The sequence below is a fragment of the Triticum dicoccoides genome, chromosome 1B (assembly GCF_002162155.2).
Source record: "Triticum dicoccoides isolate Atlit2015 ecotype Zavitan chromosome 1B, WEW_v2.0, whole genome shotgun sequence".
NCBI lineage: Eukaryota > Viridiplantae > Streptophyta > Magnoliopsida > Poales > Poaceae > Triticum > Triticum dicoccoides.
Genome location: NC_041381.1, coordinates 661,293,580 through 661,301,880, shown reverse-complemented (window position 1 = coordinate 661,301,880; position 8,301 = coordinate 661,293,580).

Below are 8,301 nucleotides of genomic sequence, written 5' to 3'. Positions count from 1 at the left end.
GACGGTGGAGGGGTGCCCGTGGAGGGGTGGTTGAAAAGTATCCGATGGAGTAGCGCGCGGTGGAGGCTGGATGAACAGGAGCCCGTGGAGGCTGGAGGAGGTCGACCGTAGCCCGTGGAGGCTGGAGGAGGTCGACGATGGAGATGGACAGTATCCCGTGGAGTCCTGTTTTGCGATACGCCACACCCCTCCCGATGAACACGATCCCCGTTTCGACCGTAGCGCTCAACACAAATCCGTTTCGTCCGTTTTGCGGTACGCCACACCCCTCCCGATCAATAGGACCCCCGTTTCAACCGTAGGAGGTCCGTTTCCTCCGTTTTGTGGTACGCCACACCCCTCCCGATCAACAGGACCCCCGTTTCGACTGTAGGAGGTCCGTTTCCTCCGTTTTGCGGTACGCCACACCCCTCCCGATGAACAGGATCCCGTTTCAAACATGTCCGGTCGAACACAAGGCCGTTTCCTCCGTTCTGTGGTACGCTAGGCCTTGTTTCCATCGCCTATTCCGTCCACGCCCTCCCGATGAACACGACGACACATTCCGTTCTGACCCAGCCGGTTGGCTCCCCATGAACACGACGACGACGCTGTTTCTCTGTTCCGACCCAGCCATGTACACGAGCCCTGGCCGTACTTATGCGCGAGTAGGTGTTCGAGACCCCGCCCGTATGTACACATACGTGGCCGTATTTTCTTTTTTGCGCACTGCCGCTGTACGTACGTGTACATGCTACGTGTGCGCCTCTACTACGACACGTGCGCGCCTCTACTATGACACGTGCGTGCCTCTACATCAGCCAGTATATATGTACGTACAAGTTTGCGACCAGAATGACAACGCTACGTACGCTTCGACTAGGTGGGTCCCGACTGTCAAGAACTTCCTTGCATGCGAAGATGTAACTGGTGGGTCCCAGCAGTCAGGGGGAAACGTTTTTTTTTCGTGAAATACGGTGGCCCGTCCGGTGGGTCCCCACTGTCAGGTGGAGGAATAATTATTTTGCGCGTAATAAGGAGGCACTTCCTTGCTGCGGCCGTGGACCCAGCTGTCAGCCTCTCCACGTACAGTCCACGTCCGATGGAAGCCGTTCCTTGACCATGTTGACCATGTCGCGCCGAGAGCACCAAGGCGGTGGACGACGGCAAGGCCTAGGAAGGGGATGACGCAGAGCCAGAGAAGACACGGCAGTGGATGCCCACGCGTAGAGGAGTACGAGGGTTCACTGGTTCGCTGTGGTGTGAGGCTGCCGTCGCCGCAGAATAACAGGGGGTGTGGGTGAGTAGAGGGATGGCCTGGCCAGCGGTGGGAGTAGTAGGCGACGGTGAGGCCTCCGCCGTATCGTAGCCGGCCATGGGAGGCAGGAGCACGAGGCACAACCGGCACTGGTTTGGGCGGCTGGAGCAAGATGACCAGTGGTTGAAGAAGCACTACGACCGTTGGATGGACATCGTACGGTCGCTGGAGCTAGAATCGTGCATATTGACTAAGTTGACAAAGACCTCCATCGCATCGCAGCCGGCCACGGGAGGCAGGAGCACGAGGCACAACCGGCACTAGTTTGGGCGGCTGGAGCAAGATGACCAGAGGTTGAAGAAGCACTACGACCGTTGGATAGACATCGTACGGTCACTGGAGCTAGAATCGTGCATATTGACTAAGTTGACAAAGACCTCTGTCCCCTTCAACTTAGTAGGCCCACAAGTCAGCCTGCCACTATACTGGGTTCCAGCTAACAGGGGGAGTATTCATTTTTTTTTGTGCGTAATAAGGAGGTACATCCTTGCATGTGAAGATATAGCTGGTTGATACGTCCATTTTGCATCATGCTTCTATATCGATATTTATTGCATTATGGGCTGTTATTTCACGTTATGTCACAATATTTATGGCTATTCTCTCTTATTTTACAAGGTTTACATGAAGAGGGAGAATGCTGACAGCTGGAATTCTGGGCTGGAAAAGGAGCAAATATTGGAGGCCTATTCCGCGCAACTCCAAAAGTCTTGAAACTCCATGGAATGTCTTAAAATAAATAAAGAAAAATCATCGCCAAAGACGAAGGCCAGGGGGCCCACACCCTGCTCACAAGGGTGGGGGCGCGCCCCCCTGGGCACGCCCCCTACCTCGTGAGCCCCCTGGTGGCTCTCCGATGCCCGTCTTCTCCTATATGAAGTCTTTTGATGAGAAAAAAATAATAAGCAACCTTTCGGGACGAGACTCCGCCGCCACGAGGCGGAACCTTGGCGGAACCAATCTAGGGCTCCGGCAGAGCTGTTCTGCCGGGGACACTTCCCTCCGGGAGGGGGAAATCATCACCATCGTCATCACCAACGCTCCTCTCATCGGGAGAGGGTAATCTCCATCAACATCTTCACCAGCACCATCTCATCTCCAACCCTAGTTCATCTCTTGTATCCAATTCTTGTCTCCAAGTCCGGGATTGGTGCTAGTAGGTTGCTAGTAGTGTTGATTACTCCTTGTAGTTGATGCTAGTTGGTTTATTTGGTGGAAGATCATATGTTCAGATCCTTTATGCACATTATTACCCCTCTGATTATAAACATGAATATGCTTTGTGAGTAGTTACGTTTGTTCCTGAGGACAAGGGAGAAGTCTTGCTATTAGTAGTCATGTGAATTTGGTATTTGTTCGATATTTTGATAAGATGTATGTTGTCTAACCTCTAGTGGTGTTATGTGAACGTCGACTACATAACACTTCACCATTATTTGGGCCTAGAGGAAGGCATTGGGAAGTAATAAGTAGATGATGGGTTGCTAGAGTGACAGAAGCTTAAACCCTAGTTTATGCGTTGCTTCGTAAGGGGCTGATTTGGATCCATATGTTTCATGCTATGGTTAGTTTTACCTTAATACTTTTGTTGTAGTTGCGGATGCTTGCGATAGAGGTTAATCATAAGTGGGATGCTTGTTCAAGTAAGAACAGCACCCAAGCACCGGTCCACCCACATATCAAATTATCAAAGTACCGAACGCGAATCATATGAGCGTGATGAAAACTAGCTTGACGATATTCCCATGTATCCTCGGGAGCTCTTTTCCTATTATAAGAGTTTGTCCAGGCTTGTACTTTGCTACAAAAAGGATTGGGCCACCTTTCTGCACTTTATTTACTTTTTGTTACTTGTTGCTCGTTACAATTTATCGTATCACAAAACTATCTGTTACCACTTATTTCAGTACTTGCACAAAATACCTTGCTGAAAATTGCTTATCATTTCCTTCTGCTCCTTGTTGGGTTCGACACTCTTACTTATCGAAAGGACTATGATAGATCCCCTATACTTGTGGGTCATCAAGACTCTTTTCTGGCGCTGTTGCCGGGGAGTGAAGCGCCTTTGGTAGGTGGAATTTGGTAAGGAAAAATTTATATAGTGTGCTGAAATTTTCTGTCACTTGTTACTATGGAAAGTAATTGTCTGAGGGGCTTGTTCGGGGTATGTTCACCCCGTCCAGTAGAGCAAAGAGTTGCTCCTCAACCTACTCAACCTACTGAACCTATTGAAAATGAAACTCCTTTTGAGATTCCTTCGGGTTTGATGAAAAAACTGCTAGCTAACACTTTTATAGGAGATGGAACAAAGCATCCTGATGAACATCTACGCTATGTGGATGATGTTTGTGGACTATTTAAGCTTGCAGGTATACCCGATGATGTTGTTAAGAAGAAGGCTTTCCTTTTATCTTTGAAGGGAGACGCATTGACATGGTACAGGCTATGTGATGATACGAGATCATGGAACTATAAAAGATTAAAATTGGAATTTCATCAAAAGTATTACCCTATGCATCTTGTTCATCGTGATCGCAATTATATATATAATTTTTGGCCTCGCAAAGGAGAAAGCATCGCTCAAGCTTGGGGGAGGCATAAATCAATGTTATATTCATGCCCCAATCATGAGCTCGCAAGAGAAGTGGTTGTGCAAAGTTTTTATGCTCGGCTTTCTGAAAACAATCACACCATGCTCGATACTTCTTGTGCTGGCTCTTTTATGATGAAGACTATTGAATTCAGATGGAATTTATTGGATAGAATTAAACGCAACTCTGAAGATTGGGACCTCGACGAAGGTAAGGAGTCAGGTATGACACCTAAGTTTGATTGTGTTAAATCTTTTATGGATACCGATATTTTCCCTAAGTTTAGCACTAAATATGGACTTGACTCTGAGATAGTAGCTTCTTTCTGTGAATCTTTTGCTACTTATGTTGATCTCCCCAAGGAGAAGTGGTTTAAATATCATCCTCCCATAGAAGTAAAAGTAGCTGCACCTATTAAAGTTGAAGAAAAGACTGTCATTTATAATGATCCTATTGTTCCCACTTCTTATGTTGAGAAACCACCCTTCCCTGTTAGAATGAAGGATCATGCTAAAGCTTCAACTGTTGTTCAGAAAAGCAATATTAGAACTTATACACCTCCTGAGCAAGTCAAAGTAGAACCCAATATTGCTATTGTTAAAGATCTCTTGTCTGATAATATTGATGGGCATGTTATTCAATTCCAGGGTGAAACTGCTAGAATTGCTAAACCTTGTGATAGAGATAAACATAGACCTGTGGTAGGCGTGCCTGTTATTTCTGTTAAAATAGGAGATCATTGTTATCATGGCTTGTGTGATATGGGTGCTAGTGCTAGTGTAATACCCATTGACCTATAAAAAGAAATTATGCATGATATTGCACCTGCTGAGTTAGAAGATATTGATGTTACAATTAAACTTTCCAATAGAGATACTATTTCACCAGTGGGAATTGTTAGAGATGTTGAAGTCTTGTGTGGGAAAACCAAATATCCCGCTGATTTTCTTGTTCTTGGTTCTCCACAAGATAGCTTTTGTCCCATTATATTTGGTAGACCCTTCTTGAATACTGTTAATGCTACGATAGACTACAAAAAGAATGTTGTTACTGGTTGCTTGGATGATATGGTTCATGAGTTTAATTTCTCTAAATTTAGTAAACAACATCGTGAGGAAGAATTGCCTAGTAAGGATGAAATTATTGGTCTTGCTTCTATTGCCATACCTCCTAGTGATCCTTTAGAACAATATTTGATAGACCATGAAAATGATATGTTCATGAATGAAAGAAGGGAAATAGATGAAGTATTCTTTAAACAGGAACCTATTCTGCAACACAATTTGCCTGTTGAAATTCTAGGGGATCCTCCTCCACCCAAGGGTGATCCCGTGTTTAAGCTTAAACCGTTGCCTGATAATCTTAGATATGCCTATCTTGATTAAAAGAAAATATATCCTGTCATTATTAGCGCTAACTTTTCAGAGCATGAAGAAGAAAGATTATTGAAAACTCTGAAGAAGCACCGTGCTGCTATTGGATATACTCTAGATGATCTTAAGGGCATCAGTCCCACTCTATGTCAACATAAAATAAATTTGGAAGCGGATGCCAAACCAGTTCATGATCCTCAATGATGTTTGAATCCTAAAATGAAAGAAGTGGTAAGAAAGGAAATACTCAAGCTTCTGGAGGCATGTATAATTTATCCCGTTGCTGATAGTCAGTGGGTAAGTCTTGTCCGTTGTGTCCCTAAGAAGGGATGTATTACTGTTGTCCCTAATGATAAAGATGAATTGATTTCGCAAAGAATCATCACAGGTTATAGGATGGCAATTGATTTCTGCAAATTAAATAAGGCTACTAAGAAAGATCATTACCCCTTACCTTTTATTGATCAAATGCTAGAAAGATTATGCAAACATACACACTATTGCTTTCTAGATGGTTATTCCGGTTTTTGTCAAATACCCGTGTCGGCTAAAGATCAATCAAAGACTACTTTTACATGCCCTTTTGGTACTTTTGCTTATAGACATACGCCTTTCGGTTTATGTAACGCACCTGCTACCTTTCAAAGATGCATGATGGCTATATTCTCTGACTTTTGCGAGAAAATTTGTGAGGTTTTCATGGACGACTTTTCCGTCTGTGGTTCCTCTTTTGATGATTGTTTGAGCAATCTTGCTCGAGTTTTGCAGAGATGTGAAGAAACTAATCTTGTCTTGAATTGGGAAAAGTGCCACTTTATGGTTAATGAAGGCATTGCCGTGGCTCTAAGACTGACAATAGAAAGGGGGGTAGGTATGGAGAGGCAAGATCTCAGCTATGGTGAAGGTGTACACATGAGATTGGTCCTAGCTCATCTCATCTCCAACCCTAGTTCATCTCTTGTATCCAATTCTTGTCTCCAAGTCCGGGATTGGTGCTAGTAGGTTGCTAGTAGTGTTGATTACTCCTTGTAGTTGATGCTAGTTGGTTTATTTGGTGGAAGATCATATGTTCAGATCCTTTATGCACATTATTACCCCTCTGATTATGAACATGAATATGCTTTGTGAGTAGTTACGTTTGTTCCTGAGGACAAGGGAGAAGTCTTGCTATTAGTAGTCATGTGAATTTAGTATTCGTTCGATATTTTGATAAGATGTATGTTGTCTAACCTCTAGTGGTGTTATGTGAACATCGACTACATAACACTTCACCATTATTTGGGCCTAGAGGAAGGCATTGGGAAGTAATAAGTAGATGATGGGTTGCTAGAGTGACAGAAGCTTAAACCCTAGTTTATGCGTTGCTTCGTAAGGGGCTGATTTGGATCCATATGTTTCATGCTATGGTTAGTTTTACCTTAATACTTCTGTTGTAGTTGCGGATGCTTGCGATAGAGGTTAATCATAGGTGGGATGCTTGTTCAAGTAAGAACAACACCCAAGCACCGGTCCACCCACATATCAAATTATCAAAGTATCGAACGCGAATCATATGAGCGTGATGAAAACTAGCTTGATGATATTCCCATGTGTCCTCGGGAGCGTTTTTCCTACTATAAGAGTTTGTCCAGGCTTTTGTCCTTTGCTACAAAAAGGATTGGGCCACCTTGCTGCACTTTATTTACTTTTTGTTACTTGTTTCTCGTTACAATTTATCGTATCACAAAACTCTCTGTTACCACTTATTTCAGTACTTGCACAAAATACCTTGCTGAAAATTGCTTATCATTTCCTTCTGCTCCTCGTTGGGTTCGACACTCTTACTTATCGAAAGGACTACGATAGATCCCCTATACTTGTGGGTCATCACTAGTGGGTCCGAGCTGTCAGCGGCGGTAATGTTTTTTCACGAAATACAGAGGCCCTTTCGGTGGGTCCCTGATATCAGGTGAAGGAATCATTATTTTGCGCGTAATAAGGAGGCATTTCCTTGCGTGCGGCCGTGGACCCAGCTGTCGGCCTCTCCACGTACAGTCCACTTCAGATGCATGTCGGTTGTTGACCATGTTGACCAGGCCGCGCTGAGAGCACCAAGGCGGTGGACGAGGCCTAGGAAGGGAATGACACGGAGGTAGGGAAGACTCGGCAGTTGTTTCCCACGCGGAGGGGAGTACGACTGTACGAGGGTTTACTGGTTCGTCTGCCGTCGCCGGAGAATAACAGTAGGTGTGGGTGAGTAGAGGGATGGCTAGGCCAGCGATGGGAGTACGGTGGGGCGGTGAGGCCTGCGCGGCAGCACAGCCGGCCGCGGGGAGGAGGGAGTAGGCAGTCCCGCCGGCGCTTGTTTGAGCGGCTGGAGCAGGAAGAGCAGAGATTGAAGAAGCACGACGGTCGTTGGATGGCCATCCAACAGTCACTGCTTGTGCGTCAACCTTTTTTTTAGGAAAACCTCAAATCTGTGGAAAACAGCATACAACCCATCTGCCATTATTTCTAATAATTTACAGCCCATTTGCTAATTCTTAAGGTTTTTTTTGGAGCCCATATTCTTTTTGTTAGCATTACAGCCCATATTGTGGCTACGCTTAAAAAATTATACCAAATTTTGCATATTTCGGTGCGGTCCGAACTGTTTTTAATCCCGAAATTTCGACTCACATTCAAACTGATTTTAAAAATAAATGTATATCAATATAAAATCCAACAAATTCTCCACGCATAAAAATTAATGTAATTTAAAATCTCAAAATAAAAAAAAAGATATTTGAAACTAATTGCCGGTTTGATGTGTTTTAAAAATGTACAACCCATTTCTCATTACTGATGGGCCATTTTCTCGGCCAGCCGAATGAAAGCTCTCCTCGTCTTGAAAGATTTGCAACCCAACAGGCGTGACAAAGCGACTTACTTGGCAAATCGCAAAAAAACTGGGCTATGGCCGTGGACCCAGCTGTCAGCCTCTCCACGTACAATACTCTTCTGATGGAATGTCGTTGACCACATTGACCACGCCACACCGAGAGCACCAAGGCGGTGGACG